Below are 13,054 nucleotides of genomic sequence, written 5' to 3'. Positions count from 1 at the left end.
TTGATAGAACAGTTTCATGCCTTCATCTGTAATTAAAGTCAGCAATCTTATAAATTAAATTCTTACAAAGGGGAAATTGGATGGGAGCAAAGGGAACACTTAGTTGTTTCTAGAATAAAAGCTGGGAAATAAATAGTGTATAACACAAACTATATCTGAACAGCACAAGTTATTGTGCATACTTCCTGGGCATACTGTAATCAAAACATGCATTATTAAAAGCCTGAATGACACTTCACTTTCATTAACCCACCACAGACTCCAAATAATATATCAGAGTTTTGAAAATTTTGTAATGTTATATGACCTTTTCACAGTAGCACAAATTGACTAACACTATAAAGCAACATCCTCCATGTAGTGACCTGGTTGGAACCTTTCTCTTTCTGCTCCTTTTGGCATAACCATGGTTTTGCTTTGGTCTGTCAGTGGGATGGTGACAGAATTGTTGAAAGACTAGTCTTGAAAACTGATGGCAAAGGAGATCTTGCTTTTTTATGGCTGCATCTTCCTAAAAGACAGTGCTCAGTTTAGTCTGCTAGTCTCAAAAAGAACATGAGAGAATGCTGGGTCCAGTCATGCTCTTTCCAAGTCCCAGATTATTATTGGAGCCAGTTCATTGACTCCAAACCATGAATCAGAAAACAATTGCACATTTGACAATTTATCCTTCCAAAATAGCTGTATGACCATGTGTACTGCCCAAAGTTCTGCCCTTGTGAAGATTTCCCTTCACCAGTGTTTTTCAGGGTTTTCTTAGAATGAGGTTGTAATGCCACAGCTATCAGCTTCTGAGTGGTGGCTGCATAACATGCAGAACCATCACTAAATCATGTCCTAGCTGTCTCCTCCTCAATCAGTCTTATTGAACACCCCATGAGGCTATCGGTGCATACTTGACAGCATATGGCATTGTGACAGGTGTAGAAACCAAAGGCATTTGGGCAGCTTCTTCATGTAACTTGCTTGTGCTTTCATGACATGCTCAGGACTGATCATGTATGAATCACACTTCTATTTGATAATACATTGCTGCTGTGCATGTCCTAGTTTAGGACTTAGTAAATCAGATAACACCAAGCTCATGGTGGGCAGCTCAGGTTGCAGGATAACTTGATGGCCCATTGCCAACATTCAGTTCCCCTAAGGCCTTATATCAGGCCAACAGCTGTCTTTCAAAGGGAGAATAGTTGTCTGTAAATGATAGAGCATCACTCCAAATTTCCAATTGTCTCTTCTGTGACTCACCTATCGGGGCCTGCAAAGGCTTTAAACAACATCCCTATCTTTAACTGATGCCTCAAGTACCATTGAAACTGCTAGATCATATGGTTCAAGTGGTAGATCAGACTGTACATCAGCCTGACCCTGTTAAAGAGCCTTCTCATCTTTCCTATCCCACACACAAAAATGTCAGTTTTCTGAATCTCTTGGTGTATGGACTGAAGATATGTGAGGAATGTGATATCTCCAGAATCCAAACAGGCCCACTAAATTTTGTGCTTGTTTCTTGGATGTGAGAAGGGCCAGGTGCAATAACTAATCTTTTACCTTAAAGGAATATCACTGCATGCTCCACACCACAGAACTCCTAAGAATTTCACTAAGGTTGAAAGCCCTTGAATTTTGATTGGATTGATTTCCCATTCTCTGATATACATATTGGTTATCAACAAGTTCAAAGTGGTTGATACCTCCTGCCCACTTGGTACAATCAGCATAATGTCATCAAAAATAGTGCACCAATGCGATATTTTGCGGAAGAAACAGACAATTGAGATCCCTTCTAAGTTATGACACAAGGTAAGAGAGTTCATATATCCCTGAGGTAAAATTATAAAAGAATTCTCGACAACTGAAAGAAGATTGCTTATGGTGGACCTTATGGATGGGTATGGAGAAAAAGGCATTTGCTAAATCAATAACTGCATACCATATACTAAGTGATGTGTTAGTTTGCTCAAGTAAGGACCCCACATCTGGTACAGTACCTCATTGAGTTAGTGATAGTAAACTGTCATTATACATGGTCCCTCTGTTTTCTGCACTAGCCAGATAGAAGAGTTAAAGGGAGATATGGTGGGAACCACTACCCCTGCATCTTTCAAGTCATTCATGGTGGCACTAATTTCTGCAGTTCCTCGAGGGATGTGATATTGTCTATGATGCACTATGTTCTTGGGCAGAGATAACTCCGAAGGCTTCCATTTGGCCTTTCCAATCATAATAGCCCTTACTTTACAGATCAGGGAACCATAGTGAGAATTTTGCCAACTTCTAAGTATATCTATCCCAACTATTCATTCTGGATCTGGAGAAATAACTACAGGATGAGTTCTGGGACCCACAGTACCTAGTGTGAGTCAGGCTCAGCCAAAACTCCATTAATCACCCTACCTCCATAAGCTCCTACTTTAACTGAGGGGCCACAGTGTTTCCTGGGTCTCCTGGAATCAACATCAATTCATAACCTGTACCTAATAGACCCCAAAAGTCTAATGACTTTCTTTCCTCCAGTGTATAGTTACCATTGTAAAGGGTCTTTCTGAGGAACAACTGGAGAAAGGCAACAGTAAAACTTTCAGGTATTTTATCAAGGTTCTTTAGGGGAACCTGGCCATCCCTTCATTCAAGGGGTTCTGGGTCTACACACTGGAATATGTCTGGAAACTGATTCACCAGCCCAGATTGCCTCTTACTACAATCCAATGTAACCTTTCTTTCATTTGTTTGAGAATTTTTCCACTTATCTAGATAAAAAAAAAATCAGTATGCTTATCTATTTCATACTTGGAAACACCATGATTAATTAGCTAGTACCAGAGGTCCAAAGGAGCTATGTCACCATAAAATTCATTTTGCCTGTGCTGATTTAGTTGACAATCAAGAATAGACATCACTACCAGGCGGTGGTGGTGCACGCCTTTAATCCCAGCACTCGGGAGGCAGAGCCAGGCGGATCTCTGTGAGTTTGAGGCCAAGCCTGGGCTACCAAGGCACAAAGCTACACAGAGAAACCCTGTCTCGAAAAAACAAAAAAAACAAACAAAAAAAAAAAAAAAGAATAGACATCACAATTACCATGGTGGGGAGTATGGCAGCCAGCAGGTAGGCATAGTTCTGGCTTAGAAGCTGAGATCCACAAATACAAGGAAGAGATAACTAATTGGGAATGACCTATCTAAATCTCAAAATGGTGGGTGTAAGAGCATGGTAGTCTCCTGCTTTTTTAACTAGCTCACTCTGTTCTTAGCTATATGGAAAAAGGGCTGCCTGGAAACTCTATGTAAGAATTTGAGCTATTTGAGAAAAAGTTGCACCAAATGAATTGTGTGACCCAGGAGAAATCAATAGAGCTTTATGGACATTACAGGTGATAACTCAGCCACATCACAGTCAAATGGTAAGAAAAGGGATCTGTTCTGAACGAGGTGTATTTTCTTCTGGAAACTAGATGGATTATCTAGATTCACAAAAGTTATTGATCCCCCCAAAAAGACTCTTCCTTGTGCATTTCATCTGTAACACTTTATAGTGCTTGCTAGATTCTCCTTTTCTTCATCCCTAGTCTTTCAGCATTTTCTCCTACAGAACATAAATTCTTTGAGAATGGATGCTGTTTTAAAACTCTTGCACATTTTCTCAAACCATGGTTCAATAAAAGGATGCTCAATCATACCACAAAGACACTTCCTCAACTACATTCATATTAGCTTTATTTGTAATAGCAATAAACCAGAAACAACCTAGATGCCCCTCAACTGAAGAATGGGTAAAGAAAATGTGGCACATTTACACAATGGAGTGTTGTTCAGCTGTTAAAGACAATGACTTCAAGAAATTTGAAGGCAAATTGGTGGAACTAGGAAAAATCATCCTGAGTGAGGTAACCCAGACCCAGAAAGACGAGCATGGTATGTACTAAGTCATGATTGGATATTAATGGTAAAGTAAAGGACAACCATGCTACAATCCACAGACTCAGAGAGGCTAGGTAACAAGGAGGCCCCAAGGTGGGATGCATAGATCTTCCTGGGAAGGGGAAATAGAAGAGATCTCTTGGGTGGACTGGGGGCAAGTAGGGATAAAAACTTGAGGGATCATGTTGTGGGGTGGGTGGAGGGAGAATATACTGAAATAGAAGACTGGAAAGGGGAGTGCTTTGTGGGAACAGATAGAGACTGAACACAAGGGAACCCCCCACAAATCTACAAGGGTAACCCCAGCAGAGACTCCAAGCAGTAGTGGTTATGTAGCCTGAATTTGACATTTCCTGTGATCACATTGGTGACTACCGTAACTGTCAGAGAGCCTTCATCCAGTAACGATGGAAACAGATGCAGAACCCCACTGCTGAAGAAAGGGAGGAAGGAATGTAGGAGCCAAAGGGGTCAAGGACACCACAAGAAAATTCACAGAAACAACTGCCTAACCTGACTCATAGGGACTCACAGAGTCTGAACCAGCAACCAGGAAGCTTACATGGGACCAACCTAAGCCTTCCATATATATGTAACAGCTGTGTAGCTTGATCAATTTGTGGGACTCCTAACAATGGGAACAGGAGCTATCTCTAATGCTTTGGCTGGCTCTTGGGAACCTATTTCATACTGAATTACCTTCCCAGCCTAAATGCAAGGGGAGCTGCCTAGTCTTACCATACCTTCATATGCCATGCTTTGTTGATACCTATGGGAGGCCTGCCCCTTTCTGAACAGAAACAGAGGAAGAGTGGATTGAGGTAGGGGTTGGAGGAAAGGCAGGCAGGGAATGGGAGGAGGGGAGGGAGGACAAAATGCAATTGGGATGTATAATAAATAAATTAACTAAATAAAAAGAATTGATAGTTATAATTAACACATTAAGAAATAAATTACTAGGAGATGAAGGAACAAACGATGGCATCATTCTTCTTCACTCCTATTGTACCTTTGACACCATTTTTTTCTTTTTTTTTATTTTATTTTACAATACTATTCAGTTCTACATAACAGCCACAGATTCCCTTGTTCTCTCCCATCCTGCCCCCCTCCCCTTCCCCCCAGCCCACCCCCTATTCCCACCTTCTACAGATCAAGGTCTCCCCCGAGGACTGAAATCAACCTGATAGACTCAGTCCAGGCAGGTCCAGTCCCCTCCTCCCAGATTGAGCCAAGCATCCCTGCATAAGTCCCAGGTTTCAAACAGCTAACTCATGCAACAAGCCCAGGACCTGGTACCACTGCCTAGATGCCCCCCAAACAGATCAAGCCAATCAACTGTCTCACCTATTCAGAGGGCCTGATCCAGTTTACCAAAGCATTTTCTTTACTGACTGCTGCTTGTAACTGTCCCTGATAACAAGAAAAATCACCCCTCACATTTTCATGTTCTTTCCTAAGGTTCACAACCAAACTGGGTTAGGACTCGTAGGCTAATCAGAACTCCTGGCTATATTGTTATTCTAATTATTAAAGCCAACATACGACTATAATTCTCTGAGCATGAATAATCTTTCTTATTATTTAATCGGATTACTTCTCTCTGTATTATTGATGTTTTGTTGTGCACTATAACTATTGGCTTCTTCAAACACAGGAAACTGTACTCATTCCTAGTTTATTAGTCCACATGTATAATTTGGGCCTGATTACCTATATGTCTAAAACATTTCCAGATCATATTGATGCTGCCAGTCTAAGGGACATAAAATTATAGCCACTGAATCAATCCATCACATAGAGATTTTTATATCAAATTTTCAAACATAGTTGTTAATTTTTAGGGAGAAAAGAGAGATTAAAAGATGAATAAAGTTAGGGTTAAGGATATGATGATGGTTAAGGTTAGGGCTCAAGGTCAGGGTTCAGCATTAGAATTAGAGTTAGGGTTCAGGGTAAGGGTAGGGTTAAGGTTAGCAGAAAAAAAAAGAAAAATGAATAAAACCAGCAACATTTATAGTATTCTAAAAAGATCTGAAAGTGTCATTAAGCACAAATTGAAAGTATAAATGAACATGTAGATCAAACTGTATTTTCCCTCCCAAAGCCCTGGAAAAAGTTCTTCATTAGAAGGAAAATATCAGAAAGGGCTGTATTCTTTTGTGCTAAGATTGCAAACGTTTCCCTATTAATAAGAATGGAACATACACACACATACACATACACACACACACACACACACACACACACACACACACACACACACACCTTTCTAGTTGCTAAATTATAAGCATTGATGTAAAAATATTGTTGACATTAATTCTACAGAGGGCTAGCTAGCACCTTAACTTCTTTTTGCTTAACTGAAATCTACTTCTACTCTGAAAAATTAGTTTCTTGAAAGAAAAGAAATTTAGAAGCCTGGTGCATTGAAGTTATAGATGCATTTTAAAAGCTGTGTTTAGCTGGGTGGCAGTGACGCATGCCTTTAATCCCAGCACTCAGGAGGCAAAGCCAGGCGGATATCTGTGAATTAGAGGCCAGCCTGGTCTACAGAGCGAGATCCAGGACAGGCACCAAAACTACACATAGAAATCCTGTCTCGAAAAACAAACAAACAAAAAAACCTATGTTTAAATGTAAATATAGAAAGTCAAAAGTATTTAGTTTTTTTACTTTCATATGGTATCTGAATAACACTTCCTTATATAAAATTAATATATTTGTGGTAAAATCACAATAAAAGGCTAGTTTGGTGATTTTAATGAGAATGTCCCCCATGGTCTCAGATTTTAGAACACTTGCTGCTCAGTTGATGGTGCTGTTTGTGGGTATTTAGGAGGAAGTATTGCCAGAGGAAGTATGTCAGTAGCAGCGGGCATTAAGAGTTTAAAGCCTCACACAACTTCAATTTCATTCTTTCTGCTTCATGCACATTTGCATATGTAAGCTACCATCTGTGCCTGCCATTTCCTGCCATGTTTCCCTGTCATGATGGACACTTACCCCTCTCTAACTATAAGCCAAACCAAACTTTTCCTTCTACTATTTGTCATGGTTGTGATACTTTTTCAAAGCAAAAGAAACCTAACTATATAGCTTAGAAATAAACCTTGCAAAAATGAAAATCAAGATTTTTCTGTCAGTCAGCATCTCCAAACTGAGAAACATTTCCGTTAACCAAAAGTTGGTAGTTTTTTAGTATTAGATGGAATTCGTAATGATCAAATGCAACAGTAATGGAGTGAAAAAAATTAAAGGCTATTATCAAATCCAAGTACACCAGTTGGTGAAAACAAACAAACAAAAACTGGCATTAGAAGATTCAACCAAATAATGACAAACACAGTTTGTCATTGTTTCTTCTAGAACTGTGTCCTGTGGGTATAGTTGGCATCAAGGAAATTGGGGGAACAAACTTTCCTGCCTTCAGTCCACAGACAGGGAGATGAGAAGGGTGTGACATAGTTTCACAGTCACAGCTGGAGAACCAAAATGATGTACACAAGAAAAGAAGGTGGCCAGTATGCCAGCCCAATCAGATATAAGCTTTACCAGTATGTGTTTGAAATATGTATTGACAATTGGTTCTTTAAGCAATTGTAAGTGTGAGTTTGTGCCAAAGGCAGGGTGTAATGGTTTGAATGAAAACGGCCCCCATAGACTCATAGGGATTGCCATTATTGGAAGTGTGACCTTGTTTTAGTAGGTGTGTGCTTACTGGAGGAAATGTGTCACTGAGTGTAGGCTTTCAGGTTTCAGAAGCTCAAACCAAGCCCAGTGACTCACTCTCTCTTCCTGTTCACTTCTCTCTTCCTGCAAATCCAGATGTGGTATTGTGTATCCTTCTCCAGCACCATGTCTGCCTGTGCACAGTCATGATTCCTGCCATGACAATGAGATGGGTTAAATATCTGAAACTGTGAGCCAGCTACAATTCAATGTTTTCCTTATTAAGAGTTGCTGTGTTGACCGGGCGGTGGTGGTGCACACCTTCAATCCCAGCACTTAGGAGGCAGAACTAGGCAGATTTCTGTGAGTTCGAGGCTAGCCTGGGCACAGAGTGAGTTCCAGGACAGGCACCAAAACTACACAGGGAAACCCTGTCTCAGAAAAAAAAAAGAGTTGCTATGGTCATGGTGTCTCTTCACAGCAATAGAAACTCTAACTAAGATACAGGAGGAAATGAAAAGGGCTTATATTATCTCACAGAGCTCCTAGCCACCTGCTTCAAACACTCTTCCCTTTGTCAACAAGATCAAACTCTTCATTTTTAACTGAGATAATAAGACTAAGATTTCCCAGATGTCTTTATAACTGGTAGTTGCCAGGTAACAAATTATAGTTAAGAAGTTAAGAAGACATAGGTGAAAACTTCAAAGTGCTGGACTACAATACAAATGATATCAGAGTGATAGCTCATCTGGAAAAAGACTCTCTTCTGTGCCGATCCCTCATGTACACTGCAGCTTGGATATACATTAGAAGGGCTCCAGCAGAGCAGTCCTAAGAAGTGACCAGAAGAGAGCAAATAAAGATTTCCTGAAAATGCTGGAAAGTCACCAGACAATCAATCCTCTACATCCTTTCTTCCCAGCACTCACATACAAAGGAGAGTGACAGAAAACACTGAGCAGTTTTAAGTCATTGTTGTGTTGCTTTTTCAGGACAGAGGTGAGCTATATATGAAGTGATACAGAAAACAGTTTGTAAAGTTAAGAACAAAGGAAGGAGGAGAGGGAAGGAGGCAGTGTCAGAATAACAATACACAGGAAAATATTGATTTTAGGGATTAAGAAGGAGAGCTAGGGAAGACAGCTGAAGGAGCTACTGAATAATTGTAGTGTGTGTGTGTGTGTGTGTGTGTGTGTGTGTGTGTGTGTGTGTGTGTGTGTATTACATGCACATGAGTGTGCATTCCTCTATACATGTATGTACAGGCCATAGGTGGACATCGGGCATCTCCCTCGGTAATTCTCTGCTTCATTGCATTATGATAATGCCTTTTAGTGAGCCTGAAGAGCCATTTTGGCTAGGATGGTTGACTAATGAGCTACCAGGATCCACCTGTCTCTGCCCTCTCTCACATCTGGCCCCCAACCAATGTTGGGGTTACAGCCCCTTACAACCACACCTGACTTTTTATGTGGAGGCTGGCTATGCAAACTCAGAACCTCATATTTACAAAGAAAGTACTCTTATTAACTAAGTGATTTCCCCATACTCAAGGTTTATTTTTAAGCTACAAACATAAAAAAATTTGGAGAAAAATAAATTGCAAGTGAAAATTACAAAGGTATTATTTGTTCAAAGATCATACATTTGTATTCATGATGTGGATAATGTACAATAAAACAAAACATTGACAATTTTAATGCTCCAGATAATACAGCACAATTTATTGCAAAATTTATTACACATTTCTGACTAACTTGACAGAAATGTGACTATAAAATATAGTTCTTGTAACTTCTTAGTTAATAATAACTAAATACAAACATAGAGGACCTGAATGATGTAAGTAGCTTTTACATTGTGACTATAAATCAAACTTGTAAATGGCTGTAGACTGTTTCGTGATGTAATCAAAACAATTAGTGTACAAAGAAAAAAAGCTACAAGGAGTATGAAATAAAAAGCCACATTTTCCCCACAATATAAAAACAGCATTCAATAATATCAATGTAAACAAAACAAATCCTATTACCTAAGAGTTTTAAAACATTTTTTAAACTAACTTGTCCATATAAGAAAAAAATTAAAATTAATAGTTAACAAATATTAAAGTAGTGAAAAAATGTTTAAAAAAAGAAAAGAAAGAACAAGAAACACCTATGGAAAGGAAACTAGGTTACAAAAAAAATTTAAAACTATAAATTATAGACTACTCAAAATATAGAAAAATAAAATAAGAACATATGGAAATTGGACTAAAATTCAATACAATAGAAATGTTGGATTCTGAATCTGACATCTAGAGCTTCAGGTATGATGAGGGATTGAGGTGATGTCTATACAATCAAGTGAAAACATTCAGACAGAAACGACAGATTCTAATTCCAGTCCTTTGAGAATTGAAGATAATATCAACTGCCTAAGTGGATATTTCTCCAAGTCAGCAGTGCCCAGCTACAGCGTACTGCTTCTGCTGAGACAAAATCAGACTCAGTTAACAGGGAAGTAGGAAAGTGTTTTCATGGGTGGAAACTAGATGAGAGCTGTCAGGACACACACGCACACACACTCATATACACACACACACACACACACACACACACACACACACACACACATACACATACATACATACACACAGGCTTTATGCAGCATGCAGAAAGGGAAGTGTGTTGGGATATAGTGAAAACAGAAGCAGATGTGTGGCGCAAAGCCTAAAGAAGAGACTAACAGGTACTCACTGAGAAGAAAACCTCTCTCCTCTACCACTGCTTGGAAGAACAAAGAGAGAGCTATAAGACTTTGCCCAGTATTTTGATGAGTGCAATCAGAGTAAAAACAGGTTAGCTGACCCACGGCTCCTTAGTTCTTCAGTCACACAAAGCCCTGAAAGTAGAAATATCCCCAAACCTCAGACACGGGGTTGATATTCTTTGGTATACCACGTCAGATGAAGGATTTATGGCAGAAAAGGGATGTTGGTCACAGTTATCATCCTTACCCAGGTCAGTCTGACTTAACTGGTTTGACTGTAAAGGAACCCTCCTCTGCACCTGTGAAAACTGATACAAATGAGAATCAAAGGAAGAAAGAAACTATCACCACAATAACAAAGAAGTACTGGCTGGGAGAAAATGTGCTCTATTTTCTGTTATTATTCATTTGTAATATTTATATTTTTGTACTTTAACTGCTCAGTTGTGCTTTAACTATTATTTCCTCAGACAAGGCTAGCAAGTTGCCCTTTCTCTTCACCTGATTTGGAATATTCCCTGCTATTTCTCATTTATTTAAGCCATATGTTCTTCTTATTATTTGCCTCTCTTTGATCCCGTCCCTGTTGTCTCCCAGTTTCACTAATATCAATGCCCTGAGCTCTAAAAGCAACTGTAAGCCACTTTACCCCCAACCGCTATTCTAGTATCACTGTCTGAAACTTACCAGAGACACAAATTAAATGCACATCTTCCTCTACAAAAGCAAAGAAATAATATTAAAAGCCACAACAGAAATATACCAACACATATGCAAAAGCAGAAACATCAGAATGTTTCAAGCAAAACAAAGCTAGGGAAGCATAATATGTTCTGAGCCTTGAAAAAAATGCCAAGTAAGATTACTGTACTCAGTAAAGTCACTTCTTAAAAATGGTGAAATAATATTTCAAGACGAACATTAACCAAACCATCAGTATAGAAGACACTATGTGGAGAGAGAAGAAAGTCACTATCATCCACAAGAACACAGAAAATAATATAGTTCATGAACAGATGAACAGAGAGGAGTGGGAATTCATTCATAGCATAGAAAACAGAAGCCCAGAAACATATCTGATATTGACAGAATAGGAAGAAAAGAAAAAATAATAATGCAACCAACCAGAAAACAAAAGACAAATAATAGAATATGGCCAACTTTTTCCAAAAATACACTTAAATGAAAATGCCATGAACTCATCAATTAAATGATGCATAGTAACATATTGAATTCTCCTTTGAGATTCCATTTTATACCTCTCAGAAGGCTAGGATCAATAATACAAGTGACAGCTCATGCTTGCAAGGATGTGGGATAAGGGTAACACTCTTCCCTTGCTGGTGAGAATGAAAACTTGTATAGCCACTATGGAAATAAGTATGGAAGCTCTTCAGAAAGGTAAGGATTGATCTACCTCAAGATCCAGGTATACCATTCTTGGGCATTTACCTAATGGACACTTCATTCTACCATAAAGACATTTGTCCAACCATGTTCATTGTTGCTCTATAAATAAAAGACAGAAACTGGAAACAACCTAGATGTTCTTCAACAGAAGAATGGATAAAGAAAACGTGGTGATTAACACAATTGAATATTACTCAGCTGTTTAAAAAAGCATCATAAAATTTGCAGGCAAATGGATGCAACTAGAAAAAAATCATCCTGAGTGAGGGAACTCAGACCCAGAAAAATAAATATGATATATAATACTCATATATGAATATTAGCCATTAGACAAATTATGACAAAACTACAATCCATAATCCCAGAGATGTCAGGTATACAGGAAGGGACAAGGAATGACATATGGATCTCCCTGGAAGGAATAAATAGAATAGATTTTAAGGGTGGATTATTGCCAAGCTCTTGTTGTTCCCTGTATGACTTGATAGTTTTCTTTTCTGTATATAAACTACTGATTTGCAGAAGTAAAATAACAGCAGATTCAAACCACTTTTGAGTGTGTTTGTCTGTCAGTCGCTGAATCCTTGCCTTCCTGACTACCCAAGCCCTGATTCTCCTACGGTCGTGGTACTCCCGGTGGGCCAGTCCGTGGCAACCAACCAATGGCTGATTTGACTTAAAGCTCACTCCATGAGACAGAAGCCATATACTGCTTGGCTTTCTAAGAACTATAAATTAGAGAGCCCAGAGAACTACAGTAAAACCAAATACACTGGTCTTTAAAACAAAAAAGTAACAATAAAATGACTTCTAATGATATTCTGCCAAAATCATAAATAAGTGCCTTATTCAGCCATCATCAGAGAAGTTTCTGCCTGAAGCAAATGGAAACAAATACAGAAACCCTCAGCTAGACATTGTGCAGAAAGACCTTGTAACACACAGCTCTAAATGGGATATCTCCATCAAATCTCTCCCATCAGAGTTCAAGGAAACCCTGGGAAGAGGAAGTCAAAAGAATGTAAGAGCCAGAGGGGATGAAGGATACCAGGAGAACAAGGCCCACTAAATCAACTGATAAAAGCTCATATGAACTCACAGAGACTGAATTAGCAATGTATATATATATATACACATTTCATTTAAGTTTAGTATTTTTATGGGACTCCTGTCCAACTTCATTGTGATTTTTTTTACCTTATTATGTTTCATTTTCTCATGTTTTGTTGTTATTTCTTAGAAGTCTGATCTTTCTAATGAGACAGAAAGAGAGTGTGTACAGATGGGAGGGGAAA

At 38.9% G+C, this 13,054-nt stretch overlaps 1 pseudogene; it reads right to left on the bottom strand.

Annotated features, from left to right (window-relative positions):
• Positions 1-530: 530 nt before the first annotated feature.
• On the bottom strand, positions 531-4,676 carry LOC143267477 (uncharacterized; annotated as a pseudogene).
• Positions 4,677-13,054: the final 8,378 nt, after the last annotated feature.

This window comes from Peromyscus maniculatus, chromosome 9, assembly GCF_049852395.1.
Source record: "Peromyscus maniculatus bairdii isolate BWxNUB_F1_BW_parent chromosome 9, HU_Pman_BW_mat_3.1, whole genome shotgun sequence".
Taxonomy (NCBI): Eukaryota; Metazoa; Chordata; class Mammalia; order Rodentia; family Cricetidae; genus Peromyscus; species Peromyscus maniculatus.
Note: the sequence above shows the minus strand (reverse complement) of the source record. Positions and strands in the feature narration are given on the sequence as shown.